This window comes from Balaenoptera physalus, assembly GCF_965194825.1.
Source record: "Balaenoptera physalus genome assembly, chromosome: 14".
NCBI classification, from domain to species: domain Eukaryota; kingdom Metazoa; phylum Chordata; class Mammalia; order Artiodactyla; family Balaenopteridae; genus Balaenoptera; species Balaenoptera physalus.
This window is the reverse complement of record NC_138893.1, coordinates 28,871,515-28,895,262: the sequence shown is the minus strand read 5'-3', so window position 1 is coordinate 28,895,262 and position 23,748 is coordinate 28,871,515. Positions and strand designations below refer to the sequence as shown.

The following is a 23,748-nucleotide window of genomic DNA, read 5'->3' as shown; positions in this document are numbered from 1 at the left end:
ACAGTGTCCTTGTCCTCATGGTGAGTCACAGCCACCCCCTGCCTCTGCAGGAGACCCTCCAACAGTAGCAGGTAGGTCTGGTTCAGTCTCCTATGGGGTCACTGCTCTTTCCCTTGGGTCCCAATGTGCACACTACTCTGTGTGTGCTCTGCAAGAGTGGAGTCTCTGTTTCCCCCAGTCCTGTCGTAGTCCTGCAATCAAATCCCACTAGCCTTCAATGTCTGATTCTCTAGAAATTCCTCCTTCCATTGCCGGACCCCCAGGTTGGGAAGCCTGACCTGGGGCTCAGAACCTTCACTCCAGTGGGTGGACTTCTGGGGTATAATTGTTCTCCAATTTGTGAGTTACCCACCCAGCAGTTATGGGAATTGATTTTATTGTGCTTGCGCCCCCCCTACCGTCTCATTGTGGCTCCTCCTTTGTCTTTGGATGTGGGTGTCTTTTTTGGTGAGTTCCAGTGTCTTCCTGTTGATGATTGTTCAGCAGTTAGTTGTTATTCCAGTGCTCTCATAAGAGGGAGTGGAGCACACGTTCTTCTACTCCGCCATCTTGAACCAATCCAGGACCCAACAGTCATTATTAACTTTTTGAATAAACATTTTTGTGCCATATTTGTGTTCAAGTTTTCATTCTCACTCATAGAAAATATGTTTTAGAGTCATTGAAATGTCATTGTACTTTACAGTGTTGTTGTGCTACAAGATTTCACTGCTTTAGAATGGGCAAACGATCTCGCTACCCTTAGACTCTTTAAAAGAAAAATACAGTTTTGTGTGGATGTTTTAAAATACTACATCTAACCTAAGAAAGAAACCCAAGAAAAGAGCGTAAGGAGTTGTAAGATCCTGAGGTAGTCAACAATTTCAGGTATTGGGAGGCAGCTTTTCCTGATGTGATTTAGGGATGAGCAGCATCCAGAATATATTTTAAATACTTACTAATGTTTTTCAAGCGTGCTTGAAACTAACCCCTCTCCTGCCAGTCATATTGTCATTGATGAGTGGCAGGTGTGGAATGTAGGTTGTTGTGTGCAGTTCAGATCTGCATTCATTCTGTTGAAAGGCCAAAGCTGCATTTGAATAATTCTTGTGTGTGCCTTAATTTCAGATGAATTTTGCCGAAAACTTAAAAATGGGTTTTCTGCACAGCAGATTGGTTTCCTGTCTTAGAGTAGCACACATAATGGCATACACAAAGCAGTTCACTATTGTAGAATCTGAAGCAATAGAGTGTTATTTGATGTTGGGTTTGTTTATTTGATTTCTCACTTCATTTAATTCAAGTTTTCCCCTATTTTGATGAATTCTTTATGAGCTGTTTTGGATAAATAAGTCACATTGGTCCTTTTCATTTTGATGGTTTTCCAAGCACTCATGTAAAAATTGATCAAACCCAGTAGTTTGATTCTCTGAAATTTCTGTTATTTGAAAGCATCAGTTTTCACTGTGATATCTGATGGGTAAACCTTTTTGATTTAACCATTTAATATCCTCAACTACTATTTAATACTTCACAATAATGCTGAATGTTCTTTCTTGTCTGTTCTTCAAGGTAACGGTAAAGTACAATTTAATTCAATTTATGTGTAATCCAAGTAAGCACAGACTCCTTGTGATCTGTGACATCTGATTTTTGAGAGCTGTCAATCAATTTAATTCCACCTGAAAATGTATCTGGTGTAAGTAATACATCTTATAAAAATATTTAAGAGTATCAGCAAAAAACCCAATATATACATTCATCAAAAAAACCAATATGTACATTCACCAGTTGTGGAAGAGACCAAACAAGATCTGATAACAATCTGTTCATATTTGAATTTGTTTTATAATACCTGTTTGAGAAGCATTTTAACAAATTCTTAATATGTTCCATTTGATTCTCTGTGAATTGGGATAACAATTTTGGTGGGAAAAAACCTTCATTCACAGTATGTAACAGACCAGGATGAAAGTTCAGGGTACTTATGGAAGTCAACAAATTCATTAAAATGATGCTCTGCAGACAGTAGTAATAGTTTACTCTTTGGAAATTCTGTTTCATCTTTAGGAATACTCCGATTCTCATAATCTTATCACTTCTTTTGTCATTGTTGTTATCAGTACTTTCTTGGCTATCATGATTCTTTTCGAAATACCTAGTTCTGCATACCATTTCAGCCATTAGATTTTAAAATTTTATTGTTAAATAGGTTCTGCCAATCTTCATTTTTTTCAATTTCCTCCTTTAGCTTCTGCTAGAATCCTTGCTTTCCACTGTATTTGAATTTGGGAATGATCAATAGTTGTAGAAAAAAGTGGAAAATTTATCTGAAATTAAGGTAAACAAGAGAGCAGTTCAAATGCATTTAAAAATTGCCACTGTGTTAACTGAGCCCCGTAATTGTATAATCAAATTATTCTTATACTACAAATATTGAATTATCGATGGGATACATGTAGGAGTTTTTCACTGGAACATTTGTTTCTTCAGGCTACTTGGTTGTATTGGTGGCAATTTCGCATGCCGTTTTATCTGGAACTGTCAGACTTTGTGAGGACAGGATGCATCAGATAAGTTAAGGTGTGCATAAGGAACGCATAAATCATGCAGCCTCGTCTTTAGTTATACTTGCTCTTTGCAATAATACTTAGTGTCCTACAAAGCAAGAATTATGACGAATTTTATTTCCTGTGATTTGCTGCAAAAAAGAAAGTGTGGTGTGTTTATAATGGTATACACTGCTCCTTGAATATATTTCTGACAGGTGAAAACTTGTGCTTTAATTAGATATTAATGAGATCCAAATCCTCTGCTTGAGATTTTAAATATTTGATGTTTGGAAGAATTTTCCAGAGACTAGCTACTGGAGCTATATACTTCAGTCTCCTCTGTTGTTCTTACGGCAGTAGGACTTTTCACCCCAAACCCGTGTGATGGGGCATGAGCCCAGTAGATGGTAAGGAGTATCCTTGGAAGTGATTGCCATAGAGGGGGAGGCCAGCAGGACCTCAGTTAGACGTGGGAGTGACTGCAAACGGCACAGCTGTACCTTATCAAACCAAACCAAGTGCATTTCCAGCTCCACGTCACTTTAGTCCTGCCCCAGGAATACCATTTCCTGCCATACACCAGACACAGGGAGGTGGCTAGAGGGGAAGTTAGGGTGGGAAGGTGGTGCTCTCCTAACAGCCTGGAGTTCAAACTTTGCAAATTTTACAAGAAAATTTTTTACCACATGAACACATTGCTAGGACGCCTCGCCTCGCCTTGCAAGGGGCCTGTGCAAATGAGAGACCCCAAAGAGTCAGGCTCCATTAGCTTTATAGTAGATCTCTCTCTGGTCTACTTATTTCGTGGCTTAGGGACCCCCCCCCTCTGCCCCACCAAAATACTTAGTAAATATGGGTTCAGCTGGACAATATTTGACTACTGGGCCCACACCAAGTCCAAGATCCCTTGTGTAAGCATCGTGTGCTCCACCGCTGTGCTGGGGAAGTGCTTTCCTTCATGCTGCCTCTGTCTCCTGCAGGATTTTGCCCCAGTCTGCTTAAAAGTTTGTGGACAAAGAGCCTTAGCCCAGTCTTGGGGTCTGGGGAGCAAAGCAGAACCATTGTCTGTAACAGGAGAAGCCCCTTTAATGACCAGTTCTGGTGAGGAGCCAGGAACCACACTTAGAGAACCGCTCGGCCCATGGCTGCCAGGGCTCCCTGTGCCGGGTCCGGCCTCTGCTGGGCAGGCTCCTGGTTTGCATCAGCTTCCCTGGCTGAGGTGGAGTCTCAGAGAGCGACAGAGAGAGGCTGCCGCAGCACTGGCCTGGCCTGGCCTGGTGGCTGGCTAGTGATTTTCAAACTTTGCTCTCTGTACCCCTGAAGTAGAAAGGAGCTGCCTCAGGCTGACCTCTGGGGGGGTCTGGGAGATTGTGTGGGCGTCTTCAGACACCCCTCCTCCGCCCCTCACTGCCTGCTTTTTCACTACATCAGTTCTTGTTCTGTGTCTTGTGTATTGGAATCTTAAAGGTGAATATGTTTGCAGAATGAGTTCCACTGCAGGGAAAAAAATTATTGCAACAATCTGGTTTCTGGGCTCTGGATAATGAGCAGCTTGTGAAAGTTCTCTGAGATCCAGGTCCCAGGGAGCCTGCAGGGCCAGAATCCCTCTTGGGTTGCTAATTTGTATTCTCTTCATTTCACCGGGAGCCACACCCCAGATCCAAAAGAGCTTTGTGGTCTCTGGAGTCGCACAGACGAGGGAAGGCCTCTGTGTCCCAGGCTGTGATGTGGTTAAGGGTTCTGCTTTCCTGCTCCGGTGTCTGTGAGCCTGAGATGAGATAGTGGCTCCAAAGCACTTAGACGGCATCTGGCCCAATGTAAGTGCTCAAATAAACGTTAGTATTGCCATGATCTTTTGTTACTGTGGTGAAAAGCAGAAAATGATTCTTATTAGAGTCAAGAATTTTAAAGTAAAATCATATAAATTTGATATTTCAGAAGAATTTTAATACTTAACGGATTTTTTTTTTCCTGTGCTAGGCAAAATGGATTTTTAGTTTAAAAAGACAGGGAGGGCTTCCCTGGTGGCACAGTGGTTAAGAATCCACCTGCCAAGGCAGGGGACACGGGTTCGAGCCCTGGTCTGGGAAGATCCCACATGCCGCGGAGCAACTAAACCCGTGCGCTACAACTACTGAACCTGTGTTCTAGAGCCAGCGAGCCACAACTACTGAGCCCAAGTGTCACAACTACTGAAGCCTGCACACCTAGAGCCCGTGCTCCGCAGCAAGAGAAACCACCACAATGAGAAGCCCGCGCACCACAATGAAGAGTAGCCCCCGCTCGCCACAACTAGAGAAAGCCCGCACATGGCAAAGACCCAACACAGCCAAAAAAAAAAAAAAAACCGCAATGCAAGGGACTTCCAAGGCAGTCGGGTGGTTAGGACTTGGTGCTTCCACTGACCAGGGCGTGGGTTCAATCCCTGGTTGGGGGAACTAACATCTAGCAAGCCACACAGCATGGCCAAAAAGAAGAAAAAAAGACAGGGTAAGGGAAACTAATTAATAGAGCATTTATTTAACTAAGAGTGAAAGATAGTTTAAAAAGAACAGTTGCCTAGAATGATAACTTCAGGAGAAATCACTGCTTTTTTTTTTGTCAGTTGCTTTGCTTGATGAAGAATTTCTGTGAAACACTTACAATGCTCATTTGATGCGACTATCTTATTTTTAATGACATTTTAATAAAAACCCAGTTATATGCTTCATATCACGTGATTATGTAGCTCCCAAACAAAATCACCTTTCTTCCAAGTCAGAAAAAATATACCTCCTACAGCAGTGGAATAATGCCGGGGAGGTAGGGGTGGCGTGGAGGGAATATATCATACTCAAGGAAAATTCAAATAATTAAGGTTTTGAAAGTTTTCTATTCAAATGAACTACAGTCAATTATCCTGATTATGGCAGAATGCCATCTAAGGCCACATTCTTATTTATTCACATCTTAAAGGTAGAATCAGGGGGAAAATGGAGTCTGATATAAATAACTTTGCTGTATAACAGTTTGGCTACAAGGTATTTGTTCTTACGAAGAATGCAAACACTTTATACAGAATACATAATAGTAGCTCTTAAAGCTTAAACCAGTACTTTCATGGTACTTTTTTTAAGGTAGAAAGGGGCAACAGCCAAGATGAGGATTGAATATACTTGAAGGGGGATTCAAAGTGATGTTTATTGAGGACCTCACTTTAAGAAAAGCAAAAAAAAAAAAAAAGTCTTTCTTAAAGATTATAGAGAAAATATGATTTATTGGAGATATCCCTTGCTTGCATGCTCTAATATGAAGCCTCCATATATAATGCAAGTTATACTAGTATAGAAAATGGAAAGGAACAGTCAGATTTATTATGTATGAGCATGAATAATTTTTCTTTTTATTGCTTTCCCACTTCAGATCAAGTTGGAATTTTTCACTTTTGACCAAAGGCTTTTGTTGGGTTTGCAGAAAATATAGCAGAGGTACATGAAATGTAATATCTATTGTATATGTTCGTAATGGTGTAAAGTAATTGAAGTAATAATTTAGAAGTTATGGTTAGGAATTTTAAATACATTTAAAGTGATAGTTTAGTAATTAACTTATAAGGGTTAAATAATTGTGTGATAATCTGTGGGTACATTCATTTAGTGATTTCAGTGACCAAGAAGGGACACACTCAGGCTCCTTAAGAAAATATCTGACAAACTAGAGGGAAGATAATTTTCATAAACAATTCAGAGGGAGAAATGAACTCACTATAAACTTGTATAAGGGTGGGTCCTGGGTAGTATCGAACCTACCACAATCTTTCTCTAAATAATGCCATACCATTTTACATTATGCATAAGAATCTTGCAATAGCATACTTCTATCCTCCATATCCTTTGTACTCTTGTTGTATTTTTCTCCTATATATCCTATTAACCTCCCAATACATTTCTGTAAATTTTACTTTAGGCAGATGGTATATTTTATATTTACCCACACATTTGCCATTTTTAGTGTTCTTTATTCCTTTGTGTAGATGCAGATTTTCATCTCGTATGATTTCTCTTCTGCCTGAGAAACTTCCTTTAACATTTTTTATAGTTCAGGTTTGCCGGTGGTGAATTCTCTTAGCTTTCGTTTATCTAAAAAAGACTTTGTTTTGCTTTTATTTCTTAAAGACATTGCCACTGAGTGAAGAAATTCAGTACTCCATGCTTTGACGATGTCTCTACACAGTGAACGGCTTACGTATTTCTGAGGAGAGGTCTGCTGTCATTCTTATCTTTATTTTTCTGTACTTAATTTTTTGTTAACCTATGGCTGCTTTCAAGATTTTTTACTGAATTTCAACAATTAGATTAGAATACTATTTGCCATGGTTTTCTTAAGTGTACTTTGCTTGAAGTTCTTGAAGTTCTGTGGGTTTATACTTGTCATCAAATATGGGAAAATTTGGGGAAAAAAATGGGAAACTTTTGGCTATTTTTTTTTTTTTTTTTTTGCTTAAAACAACACAAACTTACTATAGTCCTGGAGGCTCTGCTCCCCCTGAAGCCTGTAGGGGAAGATCCTCCCTTGTCTCTTCCAGTTTCTGGTGTTCTCCCGGCAATCCTTGATGTTCCTTGGCTTGGAGATACATCACTTCAATCTCTGCCTCTGTTGTCACATGGCATTGTCCTTGTGTCTGTCTGGGTCTCTTCTTCTTAGGGCATCAGTCCTGCTGGACTTTGGTCCCACTCCACTCTGTTATGACCTCATCTTAACTAATTACATCTGCAATTACCCTATTTGCAAATAAGATCACATTCTGAGGTTCAGGGGGTTAGGACTTCAACATACCTTTTTCAGGTATACAGTTCAACTCATAACAGGGAAAGAAGCGAAGATGTAGGTAAAAGAAAGTCCTGAGTTTAGTTTTCTATAAGAAAAGTAGAAAAGCTAAAATTCATAAGCAAAATTAGGTGGCATATGATGGGCAGTCAGTTTTTAGTACTTTACTTTGTATTTCCAGCTTACTTGCTGAAATGTAGGAAATATTTCCACATGTTTTTTTACTTTATTTTATTAAAAAAAATTTTTTTAGGCTCCTTTATTTAACATCTTTATTGGAGTATAATTGCTTTACAGTGGTGTGTTAGTTTCTGCTTTATAACAAAGTAAATCAGCTATACATATACATATATCCCCATATCTCCTCCCTCTTGCATCTCCCTCCCACCCTCCCTATCCCACCCCTCTAGGTGGTCACAAAGCACCGAGCTGATCCCCCTGTGCTATGCAGCTGCTTCCTACTTGCTACCTATTTTACATTTGGTAGTGTATGTAAGTCCATGCCACCCTCTCACTTCGTCCCAGCTTAGCCTTCCCCCTCCCCGTGTCCTCAAGTCCATTCTCTACATCTGCGTTTTTATTCCTGTCCTGCCCCTATGTTCTTCAGAACCTTTTTTTTTTTTTTTTTTAGATTCCATATATATGTATTAGCATATGGTATTTGTTTTTCTCTTTCTGACTTACTTCACTCTGTATGACAGACTCTAGGTCCATCCACCTCACTAAAAATAACTCAATTTCGTTTCTTTTTATGGCTGAGTAATATTCCATTGTATATATGTGCCACATCTTTTTTTTTTTTTTTTTTAGGTTCAACAGATTTTATTATCTCCAATATATAAATGAGCAAACTGAGACTCAGAGGCTCCCAAATCTCTACCTACAACCCTTCTCTTCTTCTAACCTCTAAATCCATATGCAAATAAGTTATCTCTACTTAGAGATATGACCCAGGCATTTCAACTCCTCAAGGCCAAAAGGAATTTCTGATCTTCTGCAGTTTTTGATCTTCTGTCATCCTTGTTTCAAGTACTCAAGCTGAAAACCCAGGAGTCAGCTTCCCTCTCCCTCACTCTCCATGTTTTAGTAGTCTCCCAGTCCTGTCCTGTTCACTCCATGATGGTTTCTAAATCCAACTTCTTCTCTTCATTCTTATAGCTACTTCAGTATTTCAGGGTCTTACTACCTCTCCCCTATACTACTACACCAGTCCTGTCCTCCTGCCAGTCTTCATACTATTTTTTTTTAAACATCTTTATTGAAGTATAATTGCCTTACAATGGTGTGTTAGCTTCTGCTTTATAACAAAGTGAATCAGTTATACATATACATATGTTCCCATATCTCTTCCCTCTTGCATCTCCCTCCCTCCCACCCTCCCCATCCCACCCCTCTAGGTGGTCACAAAGCACCGAGCTGATCTCCCTGTGCTATGCGGCTGCTTCCCACTAGTTATCTATTTTACATTTGGTAGTGTATATATGTCCATGACACTCTCTTACCCTGTCACATCTCACCCCACCCCCTCCCCATATCCTCAAGTCCATTCTCTAGTAGGTCTGTCTTTATTCCCGTCTGGCCACTAGGTTCTTCATGGCCTTTTTTTTTTTTTTTCCCCTTAGATTCCATATATATGTGTTAGCATACTGTATTTGTTTTTCTCTTTCTGACTTACTTCACTCTGTATGACAGACTCTAACTCCATCCACCTCATTACAAATACCTCCATTTCATTTCTTTTTATGGCTGAGTAATATTCCATTGTATATATGTGCCACATCTTCTTTATCCATTCATCTGTCGATGGACATTTAGGTTGCTTCCATGTCCTGGCTATTGTAAATAGAGCTGCAATGAACATTTTGGTACATGACTCTTTTTGACCTATGGTTTTCTCTGGGTATATGCCCAGTAGTGGGATTGCTGGGTCATATGGTGGTTTTATTTTTAGTTTTTTAAGGAACCTCCATACTGTTCTCCATAGTGGCTGTATCAATTTACATTCCCACCAACAGTGCAAGAGGGTTCCCTTTTCTCCACACCCTCTCCAGAATTTATTGTTTGTAGATTTTTGATGATAGCCATTTTGACTGGTGTAAGGTGATACCTTATTGTAGTTTTGATTTGCATTTCTCTAATGATTAGGGATGTTGAGCGTTCTTTCATGTGTTTGTTGGCAATCTGTATCTCTTCTTTGGAGAAATGTCTATTTACATGTTCTGCCCATTTTTGGATTGGTTTGTTTGTTTTTTTGATATTGAACTGCATGAGCTGCTTGTAAATTTTGGAGATTAATCCTTTGTCAGTTGCTTCATTTGCAAACATTTTCTCCCATTCTGAGGGCTGTCTTTTCGTCTTGTTTATGGTATCCTTTGCTGTGCAAAGCTTTTAAGTTTCATTAGGTTCCATTTGTTTATTTTTGTTTTTATTTCCATTTCTCTAGGAGGTGGGTCACAAAGGGTCTTGCTGTGATTTATGTCATAGAGTGTTCTGCTTATGTTTTCCTTTAAGAGTTTTATAGTGTCTGGCCTTACATTTAGGTCTTTAATCCATTTTGAGTTTATTTTTGTGTATGGTGTTAGGGAGTGTTCTAATATCATTCTTTTACATGTAGCTGTCCAGTTTTCCCAGCACCACTTATTGAAGAGACTGTCTTTTCTCCATTGTATATCCTTGCTTCCTTTGTCATAGATTAGTTGACCATAGGTGCGTGGATTTGCCTCTGGGCTTTCTATCCTGTTCCATTGGTCGATATTTCTGGTTTTGTGCCAGTACCATACTGTCTTGATTACTGTAGCTTTGTAGTATAGTCTGAAGTCAGGGAGCCTGATTCCTCCAGCTCCGTTTTTCTTTCTCAAGATTGCTTTGGCTATTCGGGGTCTTTTGTGTTTCCATACAAATTGTGAAATTTTTTGTTCTAGTTCTGTGAAAAATGCCATTGGTAGTTTGATAGGGATTGCATTGAATCTGTAGATTGCTTTGGGTAGTATAGTCATTTTCACAATGTTGATTTTTGCAATCCAAGGACATGGTATATCTCTCCATCTGTTTCTATCATCTTTAATTTCTTTCATCAGTGTCTTATAGTTTTCTGCATACAGGTGTTTTGTCTCCTTAGATAGGTCTATTCCTAGGTATTTTATTCTTTTTGTTGCTGTGGTAAATGGGAGTGTTTCCTTAATTCTCTTTCAGATTTTTCATCATTAGTGTATAGGAATGCAAGAGATTTCTGTGCATTAATTTTGTATCTTGCTACTTTACCAAATTCATTGATTAGCTCTAGTAGTTTTCTGGTAGAGTCTTTAGGATTCTCTGTGTATAGTATCATGTCATCTGCAAACAGTCGCAGGTTTACTTCTTTTCCAATTTGGATTCCTTTTATTTCTTTTTCTTTTCTGATTGCTGTGGCTAAAACTTCCAAAACTATGTTGAATAATAGTGGTGAGAGTGGACAACCTTGTCTTGTTCCTGATCTTAGGGGAAATGGTTTCAGTTTTTCACCATTGAGAACGATGTTGGCTGTGGGTTTGTCATATATGGCCTTTATTGTGTTGCGGTAAGTTCCCTCTATGCCTACTTTCTGGAGGGTTTTTATCATCAATGTGTGTTGAATTTTATCGAAAGCTTTTTCTGCATCTATTGAGATGATCATATGGTTTTTATCCTTCAATTTGTTAATATAGCGTATCACATTGATTGATTTGTATATATTGAAGAATCCTTGCATTCCTGGGATAAACCCACCTTGATCATGTTGTATGATCCTTTTAATGTGCTGTTGAATTCTGTTTACCAGTATTTTGTTGAGGATTTTTGCATCTATGTTCATCAGTGATATTGGCCTGTAGTTTTCTTTCTTTGAGAACATCTTTGTTTGGTTTTGGTATCAGGGTGATGGTGGTCTCGTAGAATGAGTTTGGGAGTGTTCCTCCCTCTGCTATATTTTGGAAGAGTTTGAGAAGGATAGGTGTTAGCTCTTCTCTAAATGTTTGACAGAATTCGCCTGTGAAGGCTTCTGGTCCTGGGCTTTTGTTTGTTGGAAGATTTTTAATCAGAGTTTCAATTTCAGTGCTTGTGATTGGTCTGTTTATATTTTCTATTTCTTCCTGGTTCAGTCTTAGAAGGTTGTGCTTTTCTAAGAATTTGTCCATTTCTTCCAGGTTGTCCATTTTATTGGCATATAGTTGCTTGTAGTAATCTCTCATGATCCTTTGTATTTCTGCAGTGTCAGTTGTTACTTCTCCTTTTTCATTTCTAATTCTATTGATTTGTCTTCTCCCTTTTTTTATTGATGAGTCTGGCTAATGGTTTATCAGTTTTGTTTATCTTCTAAAAGAACCAGCTTTTAATTTTACTGATCTTTGCTATTATTTCCTTCATTTCTTTTTCATTTATTTCTGATCTGATCTTTATGATTCCTTTCCTTCTGCTAACTTTTGGGGTTTTTTTTGTTCTTTCTCTAACTGCTTTAGGTGTAAGGTTAGGTTGTTTATTTGAGATGTTTCCTGTTTCTTGAGGTAGGATTATACAACTTATTATACAGCTTCTAAGAGGGATTATAAACTTCCCTCTTAGAACTGCTTTTGCTGCATCCCATAGGTTTTGGGTCGTGTTTTCATTGTCATTTGTTTCTAGGTTTTTTTTTTTTTTAATTTATTTATTTATGGCTGTGTTGGGTCTTTGTTTCTGTGCGAGGGCTCTCCCTAGTTGTGGCAAGCGGGGGCCACTCTTCATCGCAGTGCACAGGCCTCTCACTATCGCAGCCTCTCCTATTGCAGAGAACAGGCTCCAGATGCGCAGGCTCAGTAATTATGGCTCACGGGCCCAGTTGCTCCATGGCATGTGGGATCTTCCCAGACCAGGGCTCGAACCCATGTCCCCTGCATTGGCAGGCAGACTCTCAACCACTGCGCCACCAGGGAAGCCCTCTAGGTATTTTTTGATTTCCTCTTTGATTTCTTCAGTGATCTCTTGGTTATTTAGTAGCATACTGTTTAGCCTCCATGTGTTTTGTATTTTTTTCAGATTTTTTCCTGTAATTGATATCTATTCTCATAGTGTTGTGGTTGGAAAAGATACTTGATATGATTTCAATATTCTGAAATTTACCAAGGCTTGATTTGTGACCCAAGATATGATCTATCCTGGAGAATGTTCCATGAGCACTTGAGAAGAATATGTATTCTGTTGTTTTTGGATGGAATGTCCTATAAATATCAATTCAGTCCATCTTGTTTAATGTATCATTTAAAGCTTGTGTTTCCTTATTTATTTTCATTTTGGATGATCTGTCCATTGATGAAAGAGGGGTGTTAAAGTCCCCTACTATGATTGTGTTACTGTCGATTTCCCCTTTTATTGCTGTTAGCATTTGACTTATGTATTGAGGTGCTCCTATGTTGGGTGCATAAATATTTACAGTTGTTATATCTTCTTCTTGGATTGATCCCTTGATCATTATGTGTAGTGTCCTTCTTTGTCTGTTGTAATAGTCTTTATTTTGAAGCCTATTTTGTCTGATATGAGAATTGCTCTTCCAGCTTTCTTTTGATTTCCATTTGCATGGAATATCTTTTTCCATCCCCTCACTTTCAGTCTGTATGTGTCCCTAGGTCTGAAGTGGGTCTCTTGTAGACAGCACGTGTATGGGTCTTGTTTTTGTATCCATTCAGCCAGCCTGTGTCTTTTGGTTGGAGCATTTAATCCATTTACATTTAAGGTAATTATTGATATGTATATTCCTATGACCATTTTCTTAATTGTTTTGGGTTTGTTATTGTAGGTCTCTTTCTTCTCTTGTGTTTCCTGCCTAGAGAAGTTCCTTTAGCATTTGTTGTAAAGCTGGTTTGGTGGTGCTGAATTCTCTTAGCTTTTGCTTGTCTGTAAAAGTTTTAATTTCTCCGTGGAATCTGAATGAGATCCTTGCTGGGTAGAGTAATCTTGGTTGTAGGTTTTTCCCTTTCATCACTTTAAATATGTCCTGCCACTCCCTTCTGGCTTGCAGAGTTTCTGCTGAAAGATCAGCTGTTAGTTAACCTTTTGGGGATTCCCTTGTATGTTATTTGTTGTTTTTCCCTTGCTGCTTTTAATATTTTTTCTTTGTGTTTAATTTTTTATAGTTTGATGAATATGTGTCTTGGCATGTTTCTCCTTGGATTTATCCTGTATGGGACTCTCTGTGCTTCCTGGACTTGATTAACTATTTCCTTCCCCATATTAGGGAAGTTTTCAACTATAATCTCTTCAAATATTTTCTCAGTCCGTTTCTTTATCTCTTCTTCTTCTGGGACCCCTATAATTCGAATGTTGGTGCGTTTAATGTTGTCCCAGATGTCTCTGAGGCTGTCCTCAATTCTTTTCATTCTTTTTTCTTTATTCTGCTCTGCAGTAGTTTTTTCCACTATTTTATCTTCCAGGTCACTTATCCGTTCTTCTGCCTCAGTTATTCTGCTATTGATTCCTTCTAGAGAATTTTTAATTTCATTTATTGTGTTGTTCATCATTGTTTGTTTGCTCTTTAGTTCTTGTAGGTCCTTGTTGACCATTTCTTGTATTTTCTCCATTCTATTTCCACGATTTTGGATCATTTTTACTATGATTATTCTGAATCCTTTTTCAGGTAGACTGCCTACTTCCTCTTCATTTGTTTGGTCTGGTGGGTTTTTACCTTGCTCCTTCATCTGCTGTGTGTTTCTCTGTCTTCTCATTTTACTTAACTTATTGTGTTTGGGGTCTTCTTTTCACTGGCTGTAGGTTCTTAGTTCCCATTGTTTTTAGTGTCTGCCCCCAGTGGCTTTGGTTGGTTCATTGGGTTGTGTAGGCTTCCTGGTGGAGGGGACTAGTGCCTGTGTTCTGGTGGATGAGGCTGGATCTTGTCTTTTTGGTGGGCAGAACCACATCCGGTGGTGTGTTTTGGGGTATCTGTGACCTTCGTATGATTTTCAGCAGCCTCTCTGCTAATCGGTGGAGTTGTGTTCTTGTCTTGCTAGTTGTTTGGCATAGAGTGTCCAGCACTGGGGCTTGCTGATTGTTGAGTGGAGCTGGGTCTTAGCGTTGAGATGGAGATCTTTGGGAGAGCTTTCGCTGTTTGATATTACGTGGAGGTGGGAGGTCTCTGGTGGACCAGTGTCCTGAACTCAGCTCTCCCACCTCAGAGGCTCAGGTCTGACACCCGGTCGGAGCACCAAGACACTGTCCGCCACACAGCTGCTATTAGAAGTGCCAGAAGGCTCCTAACCGTGGTCTCAGCCATGGAGTGTCAGCTTACTGCCATGCTCTGTGCCTTTGTAGGAGCCGCGACCCCTGCCTGGCTGTGGGCTCTTCTGGCTCCGCACCAACCCTCCTTTCTCCAGGTGCTGAAGGCAGCGCCCTGGGCCTTGTATGCCTTTTACATGCGGTAAATGGAGGCTCGGAGTGCAGGTCAGCTGAGGTCACGCGCCGACCCAGGGCCAAACGAATGGGGAGTCCACTAAGCTTGAAGGTCCTGCCCAGTTCACAGGGTCGGCTGGCTACAGTGAGCTGGAAGCTGGTGAGTTCCACATGTTTTCTTTTCACCAGCTGCTGTGATAATGACACTCTTCCTCTGTATGCATATTTCTATTGCATTTCTATGGATTTAATAATAATAAACATTACCTATAATGGAGACAAGAGTGATAAGGAGTTTCCTACACAAAGTTGTTATGATAATCTCACCTTGGGAAAAGAAGGAATAAAAGATTAGACGAAAATGTTTTGTTTTAGAACGTTATGTTGAACACATCAATTGAAATCAGTGCTGCTACTGCTCAGCATGACCTGGCCATGAAGATGCACAAGCAAGATTTGAACATTTGAGCCAATGATGACCCTCAGATCTCTGAGTAGGTCTTAAAAGTATGGCTGTTATTTCTTTAAATAATTTTCTGTCTCCTTTTTCTCCTCCTTCTTGAACTACAATTACATGTATGTTGAACTGCCTGATGTTCTTTCAGGTCAGTGATGCTGTTCTCATCTTTTCTCTCACGATCCTTCATTTTATCAATTTTGTGTTGCTATGTCTTCTAGTTTGTTGGTATATTTTGTGCTGTGTATAATCTGCTGTTAAATCTATTCAGTTTTTCATTTCAGATTGTATCTTTCATTTCAAGAAGTTCCAATTTGGTATTTTTATGTCTTCTGTCCTCATCATGTTCATGTTTTTCTTTATCTTCTTGAATAATAGTTATATTAGGTAATGTACTTGTTTATGAATTCTGGCTCTGTTATTTCTGGGTTCATTCCTGTTGTTTTCATGACAGGTCATATTTTCTGCCTTTTGCATATTGGTGATGTCTTTCCTAAAATAAAGATTTTTTTTTATTATAGCTTAAATTTACAAAAAAATTACAAAAATAGTACACGATTCCCACATAATCCACACCCAGTTTACCCTATTGTTAACATCTTACATGTATATGGTACATTTTTACAAATAATGAACCAATATTGATAATTATTATTAACTAAAGTCCACACTTTATTCAGATTTCCTTAGTTTTTACCAAATGCCTTTCTTCTAGTCCATGATCCCATCCAGAATACATTACATGTAGTTTTTGCGTCTCCTTAAGTTCCTCTTGGCTGTGACAGTTTCTCAGACTTTTTCTTGTTTTTGATGACCTTAGCAGTTTTGAGGAGTGCTGGTCAAGCGTTTTGTAGAATGCCTTTCGATTGGGATTTATCTGATGTTTTTCTCATGATTAGATTTAGTTGATGGGTTTTGGGGTGGTAAACCAGAGGCGAAAATGCCATTTTCATTACATTGAATTAAGGATACACACTGTCAGCATGACTTAGCACTATTCATGCATACATTTTAATCCACCTCGTCTGAGGTCCTGCTTGTCAGGTTTCTCTGGTTAATGGTAAAGTTACTCTCTTTTTTCCCTACTTTCCCTACTGAACTCTACATGCAGCCCACACTGAGGGAGAGGAGTTATGTTCTATTTCCTTGAGGGCAGAGTATCTCCATAAATTATTTGGAGTTCTCCTGCATAGATTTGCCTCTTCTCCCACATTTATTTATTCATTCCTTTATTTATATTAATGTGGACTCATGGATATAAATTTTATACTTTAAGTTATAGTCCAATACTCAATTTATTTTGTCACTCAAATGTTCCAGCTTTGGCCTTTGGGAGGTTTTTTGTTTTTTGTATTTTCCCAGTTGCTCCTATGTCTCTTTGGCATACCTTTTGGCCATGGTGTTTCTTTGTTTTTGTTTTTGTTTTTCCCAACATTAACTCACTTTCTGGCACTCTAAGATGCTTTAGACTCAGCTCATCCTCCATGTTTCCTGCCCCATTTCTAGCATCAGCCCTTTCTCCAAGGAGTCCTTGTTTCCTTAATTGAAGAATGGTGTTAGAAACCAAGATCTCTGTGCTAGATGAGCTTGTTGCTATTGGCATGTCTCTGCTTTTAGACCCTCTCATCTGACAAAGCAAGGAACTATATGAGTGTATATGCATACACCTAATATTTGTGTATGTAAGTTAAGTTAAGCATGTGTTCATACTGATGTCTCCAGCTGTATTCACTAACATGGATCATTCTAACCTCCTCTCCCTGCGTATCTGTAAACGCCCACTCCAACAGAGAGGAGTCTGGCTCCCACCATCTGCCATCCATTTACTTAACTATCTACATCTTATATGCATGCACATCAATATCAGAATGGTTAACCCGTACCCGTGTGAGAAAAAATGTTATCAACTAGCGTATAGTGCTTGTGTACAGTTTCTTTGGCCTTTAGTTTTAGAGACTCTGCTTGTTTCCAAAGTTACTTAGGGCAGAACCCTTTCCCCTACCTTAATTAGGCAGTTTCACACATTTGTAATAGAGTTAGATTGTTTTGTCACATTCTGTTTTCCACCTTGAGATTCTGCAACCACCTGAATGATTTTTTTAAATTTGCATACATTAAGCTTCACTCTTTGTGCTGTAAGGTTCTATGGTTTTTGACAAATACATAGTGTCATGTGTCCACCTTTACGGTATCATGATAGTTTCACTGCCATAAACAATGCCCCTATGTTTCACCTATTCATCCCTCCTTCCCTCTCCTGAAACCTCTGGCAGCTATCTTTTTACTGTCTCCATAGTTTTGCTTTTTTGAGAACATCATAAATGGCATGATACAGATGTATCTTTGTCAGACTGGTTTCTTTCATTTAGTAATATGCCCTTAAGATTCTTCCATGTTTTTTTCACAGCTTGATAATTCATTTCTTTTCATTGCTGAATAACATTCCATCATAGGGATGTACCACAGTTTGTTTATCCGTCAAAGGCCCTATTGTTTCTAGTTTTTGGCCATTATGAACAAAGCTGTTGTAAACATTATCATGCAAGTTTTGGGTAAACATAAGTTTTCAAGTCAACTGGGTAATTACCTAGGTGCATGATTGCTGAATCATATGGCAAGACTATGTTTAACTTTGAAAAAAAACTTCCAAACTGTCTTCCAAAGTGGCTGTACCATTTTGCATTTCCACCAGCAGTGAGTGAGAGTTCCTATTGCTCTGCATCTTTGCTAGCTTTTGGTGTTGTCAGGCTTTTGGATTTCAGCCATTCTGACATATAGTGTATAGTAGTGTCACGCTGTTGTTTCAATTTGCAATTTCCTAATAATGTATGATGTTGAGCATCTTTTCATGTATTGTATGTCTTTTGCCATCTGTATTGTATGTCTTCTTTGGTGAGGTATCTGTTCAGCTCTTTTGCCAGTTCCTTAATTGGGTTGTTTTCCTATTGTTGAGTTTTAAGAATTCTTTTTGTATTTTGGGTATGAGTTCTTCATCCATCATGTGTTTTACAAATATTTGCAAAATGCTTTCATTTTTTATTGGTAAGTGTGTTTATTCTTGTTCCTGAAGGGAATTTTTACTGACTGTATGGTTCTAGGCTAACAGCTAGTTTTTCTTTTCTCTCTGAAAATATTACTGTATTGTTTTCTGGCTTCCATTGTTGTCCTTGAGAATTCTGCTGTCATCCTGAGGTTCCTTTTTAAGGGGATGTGTGTTTTTTCTCTAGTTGCTTTTGGAGTCTCATCATTGCCTTTGATGTTCTGTTGTTTCATTTTTGTGTCTAGGCGTGTTTTTTCCTATTGATTCTTCTTGGGATGTGTTTTGCTTCCTAAAGTTGTAAATTCATATTTTTAATTAGTTATGGTACATTTTCAATGATTATCCTTTAAATGTTGCCTCTCCTCCATTTTCTTTATTCTTCCTTTCTGGCACTTTGATTAAATATATGTTAGATCTTCTCATTCTATTTTTTTTTTAACCTCTGTTTTATACATTCAGTCTTTGCTTTATTCTGGGTAAACTGGGTAAGTTCTCCAGATATATAATTATCTTTTCATTTCTGCTTACTTTGCCATTTAACCCACCTACTTAGTTTTGTATTTCAACAATTATATTTTCACTCCTAGAATTTCCATTTGCTTTTTTCCTCAGATATTTTTGGTTATTCCTAATAGTTTTTTGTTACATATTCAACTTTGGAAATAATTCTTTTATTTCTTTAAAACTTTTGTACCTGGCTCTTAGATATTCTGAATGTGACAATTTCAACCTCTTCAGTTCTTGGAGGGTGTTTTTAAGTGGGCTCTGGATTGGTTATTTTTTCCTAGGAAAAGTGCACTGGAGGGCAAATTCACCATCTCCAGGAATCAGCTAGGCCTGGGAGGGGCGGTCTCCCCAGGGTCAGTAAGGCCCCAGATGTCTGAACAACAGAATAAAAAGACATGTTTACTACAAGGGCCTATGTCTCTGACTCTGTGCGCCTGCTTGCCTTCCTTTGTGTTTGGTGATCTTTGACCTTAAAATGTGTGGCTAAGCTGGGGACTCTTTCCTTAGGAGATCATTTGCTTCTGCCCTGGAAGCAGCAGAGGGGCTTGTGGGAACTGTGACCGCTTTGGAGCCCCTGGAGACTCGTTCAGAACAGGAGTCTCTGGCTCAGCTGCTGCTGTGTGCTGCTTTCCAAGTTCAATATCCCGGCAGCATGGTCGCTGTGTTACTCTGGCCTCATGGTAACCTCATGCCCTGCTGCCTATAGACCAGGCCAGCTCTGGTTCTCCCTCCCTCTGACTCCCTGCTTCTCTGGTCCTGGTTCTCTGCCTCTCTAGGTTCCTTTGCTCCTGGTTTCTGGGTGTCCCTATACAAGGAGACCTCAGCGATATTGTGGGTTCAGATCCAGACCGCTGCAGTAAGGCGCATATCACAAAGTGCATTACTCAAATGTTTTGGTTTCCCCGTGCATATGAAAGTTACGCTTAGAATATACTGTTGTCTATTAAGTGTGCAATAGAGTTGTGTCTGAAAAAAACAATGTACATACCTTCATTTAAAAATACTGTATTGCTAAAAAATGCTAACTGTCATCCGAGCCTTCAGTGAGTTGTTGTAACATCAAAGATCACTGATCACAGATCACCATAACGAATATAATGATAATGTAGAGCAGGTTTGAAATATTAGGAGAATTACCAAAATGTGACACAGAGACATGAATGAATAAATGCTGTTGAAACAATGGCACAGATAGGCTTGCACAGTGCAGGGGTGCCACAAACTTTCAATTTATAATTATTTTTTAAAGCCAAATCTGTGAAGCACAATAAAGCCAAGTGCAGTTGAAAGGAGAAGTAGTATGCCTGTCCTGGCTTCGGGAGGTCGAGGCACAGATTTCTGTTCCCTCTGGTTCCTGAATGATCTGAACCCTGCTCATATTTTAAAATTTTTTATGGGGTGGGGAGATGGGGAAGAGGTGAGCTGTCTCTGGGTAATTCTACCTTTTGCGAGACCAGCAATGTCTCAAAGGATGTGTCCCATCCCAGGTCTAACTGTTGTGGAGTGGAGGGTCCTTCAGAGAGTCTGCTAGTTTTTGATGCCTGAATCCGATCACTTTTCATGACCTGTCCCGCTACCTCCAGAGCCCTAACCGACCACCATGATCTTTCCACCTGAATTACTGCAGTTGCCTCCTGGCTGGTCTCCCTGCTCCAGCCCTTACCCCACTTTGGTCTATTTCCAATATGGTAGCCAGAGGGATCCTGTTAAAACCTAAACTGGATCACGTCTCTACTCAGAATCTTCAAATTGCTTTCCATCTCATCAGAACAAAAGTCAAATATTTTACAGAGACCAAAAGACCCCAGATGGCACTCTCCCACGCTCTCTCTCCTGGCCCTCTTCTCCCGACTTCTCTCCCTCATCCCCTACTATTGCTGCTTATGGTCCTATGATACCCTGTCCTCCTTGCAGTGCAAGGATCATGCTGGACTTGCTCCTGCCACAAGGGCTTTGCACTGGCCGTGCCTGCTGCCCATGGTGCCCTTCCTCCAGATATTTGCGTGCTTTGTGCTCTCAGCTCCATGAGCCTTCAACTCAGAAGTCATGTCTTCAGTGGAGCTTTCCTCTGCCTCCCCAATCTAAAACTGCAACTGACTCCAAACTCCCTATTCCCATTCTCTGCTTTATTTTTTTCCTTAGCACTTAAGTATCATCTTATTGATACATACTATATATTTTCTCTTTTAAAAACCAACTTTGAGATATTATATAATTTACATATAATAAAGTGTAGCCATTTTAAGCATACAGTTAGATGACTTTTGCCAAATGTATTCACCTGTGTAACCACCATTGCAGTCAAGAGAGGGCATTTCTATCACCAAAAAAAAAAAAAAAAATCCCCTTAGGTCCCCTTACTACCTTCAGTCACAGCTCAAGGCTACCACTGACCCGATGACTGTCCCTATCAATGTTTGCCTTTTTTAGAACTTCATATAAATGGAGTCAGTCTGTCTGTATGAACTCGGATGTCTGGCTTCTTTTACTCAGCATCATGTTTTTGAGCTTCATCTGTGTTATGGCTCGTATCAATAGTGCAGTAACTAGTCATTAATTATTATGCATTAACTAATCATTCTTTTTTTTTTTTTTTTTGGCTGATCTGATTTCTTTTATTTATAACAATGTTAGATGCGATTTTCTTTTTTTTTTTCTCACACACACACACACACACTGTATTTTATTTTTACAAGAGTTAAATAGACTGACACCAAGCATTGTAAATGGATGACCACAACAAAAGCAACAGTGATTGCAATTACCAAACACGAAACACACTCATACTATGTCATAATATTGACATTCAGTCCAGTAATCCTACACTGTAACAGCTCCTTTACTTTGCAGTGAAAATTGATTTGTATATTCTTTGCCTCTGAGTCCTTGTGGGATATATATATTTTTTAATTCAAACAAAGTCACAAAAATTATAATCATCCTCATCAGTTCACTCAGTCCCATGTAATTAATTTTTTTTTCATCTTGATCTTTTGTTAGCACTTTTATGAGTTCATCAGTTTTTCATTAGAGTTCTGAAAATGCTTATTCATTCAGTTCAGCAGTACAGTCAGTTACCAGAAACCTGTACTTGTCAGAGTCTTTTCCATGAATTCCTTGAAGATGAAACCCTTTTATATGAAGATATTTGCAAAAGCATCAGAGTACACCCAGAACTGTCTGTAAATGACAAAAAACTTAGAAATGACCACGGTTAAAGATTTGATGAAAGTTCATAATAATGCAATTGACAAGGAAATTTAGTTATTTCTGAGATACATATTTTAAAGTAATAACTAGGATTATGACTTATAACATTATACCAGAACATATAAGGTTTTTAGAAATTTCATGTACTGTCTGAAACATTTATATTAACATATTTTCATACAAACAACCCAATGAAACTTTAGTATTAGTTGTTTTGTTTGTTTGGTTTTTTATACTGCAGGGTGTTATTACTCATCAGTTTTATACACATCAGTGTATACATGTCAATCCCAATCGCCCAATTCAGCACACCACCATCCCCAACCCACCGTGGTTTTCCCCCCTTGGTATCTATACATTTGTTCTCTACATCTGTGTCTCAACTTCTGCCCTGCAAACCGGTTCATCTGTACCATTTTTCTAGGTTCCACATACATGCGTTAATATACGATATTTGTTTTTCTCTTTCTGACTTACTTCACTCTGTATGACAGTCTCTAGATCCATCCACGTCTCAACAAATGACTCAATTTCGTTCCTTTTTATGGCTGAGTAATATTCCATTGTATATATGTACCACATCTTCTTTATCCATTCATCTGTCGATGGGCATTTAGGTTGCTTCCATGACCTGGCTATTGTAAATAGTGCTGCAGAGAACATTGGGGTACATGTGTCTTTTTGAATTACAGTTTTCTCAGGGTATATGCCCAGTAGTGGGATTGCTGGATCATATGGTAAATCTATTTTTAGTTTTTTAAGGAGCCTCCATACTGTTCTCCATAGTGGCTGTATCAATTTACATTCCCAACAACAGTGCAAGAGGGTTCCCTTTTCTCCACACCCTCTCCAGCATTTGTTGTTTCTAGATTTTCTGATGATGCCCATTCTAACTGGGGTGAGGTGATACCTCATTGTAGTTTTGATTTGCATTTCTCTAATAATTAGTGATGTTGAGCATCCTTTCATGTGTTTGTTGGCAATCTGTATCTCTTCTTTGGAGAAATGTCTGTGTAGGTCTTCTGCACATTTTTGGATTGGGTTGTTTGTTTTTGTGATATTGAGCTGCATGAGCTGCTTGTACATTTTGGAGATTAATCCTTTGTCAGTTGCTTCATTTGCAAATATTTTCTCCCATTCTGAGGGTTGTCTTTTCGTCTTGTTTATGGTTTCCTTTGCTATGCAAAAGCTTTGAAGTTTCATTAGGTCCCATTTGTTTATTTTTGTTTTTATTTCCATTTCTCTAGGAGGTGGATCAAAAAAGATCTTGCTGTGATTTATGTCAAAGAGTGTTCTTCCTATGTTTTCCTCTAAGAGTTTTATAGTGTCCGGTCTTACATTTAGATCTCTAATCCATTTTGAGTTTATTTTTGTGTATGGTGTTAGGGAGTATTCTAATTTCATTCTTTTACATGTAGCTGTCCAGTTTCCCCAGCACCACTTATTGAAGAGACTGTCTTTTCTCCATTGTATATCTTTGCCTCCTTGTCATAGATTAGTTGACCATAGGTGCATGGGTTAATCTCTGGGCTTTCTATCTTGTTCCATTGATCTATGTTTCTGTTTTTGTGCCAGTACCATATTGTCTTGATTACTGTAGCTGTGTAGTATAGTCTGAAGTCAGGGAGTCTGATTCCTCCAGCTCTGTTTTTTTCCCTCAAGACTGCTTTGGCTATTCGGGGTCTTTTGTGTCTCCATACAAATTTTAAGATGATTTGTTCTAGTTCCGTAAAAAATGCCATTGGTAATTTGATAGGGATTGCATTGAATCTGTAGATTGCTTTGGGTAGTATAGTCATTTTCACGATGTTGATTCTTCCAATCCAAGA

General features: G+C 38.9%; 1 protein-coding gene and 1 long non-coding RNA gene across 6 annotated transcripts in view; both read left to right on the top strand.

The window, feature by feature from the left end:
• LOC309642165 overlaps positions 1-8,131 on the top strand; it is a 33,681-nt gene extending 25,550 nt beyond the window's left edge. The window contains exon 3 of the long non-coding RNA XR_014253017.1: positions 7,969-8,131. This is a non-coding gene — a long non-coding RNA (uncharacterized lncRNA). The remainder of the gene's footprint in view (positions 1-7,968) is intronic.
• The window catches only part of FANK1 (fibronectin type III and ankyrin repeat domains 1), a gene marked incomplete at its 5' end in the record, with an annotated part of 144,991 nt that overhangs the window by 59,902 nt on the left and 61,341 nt on the right, over positions 1-23,748 (top strand). The window lies entirely within an intron of this gene.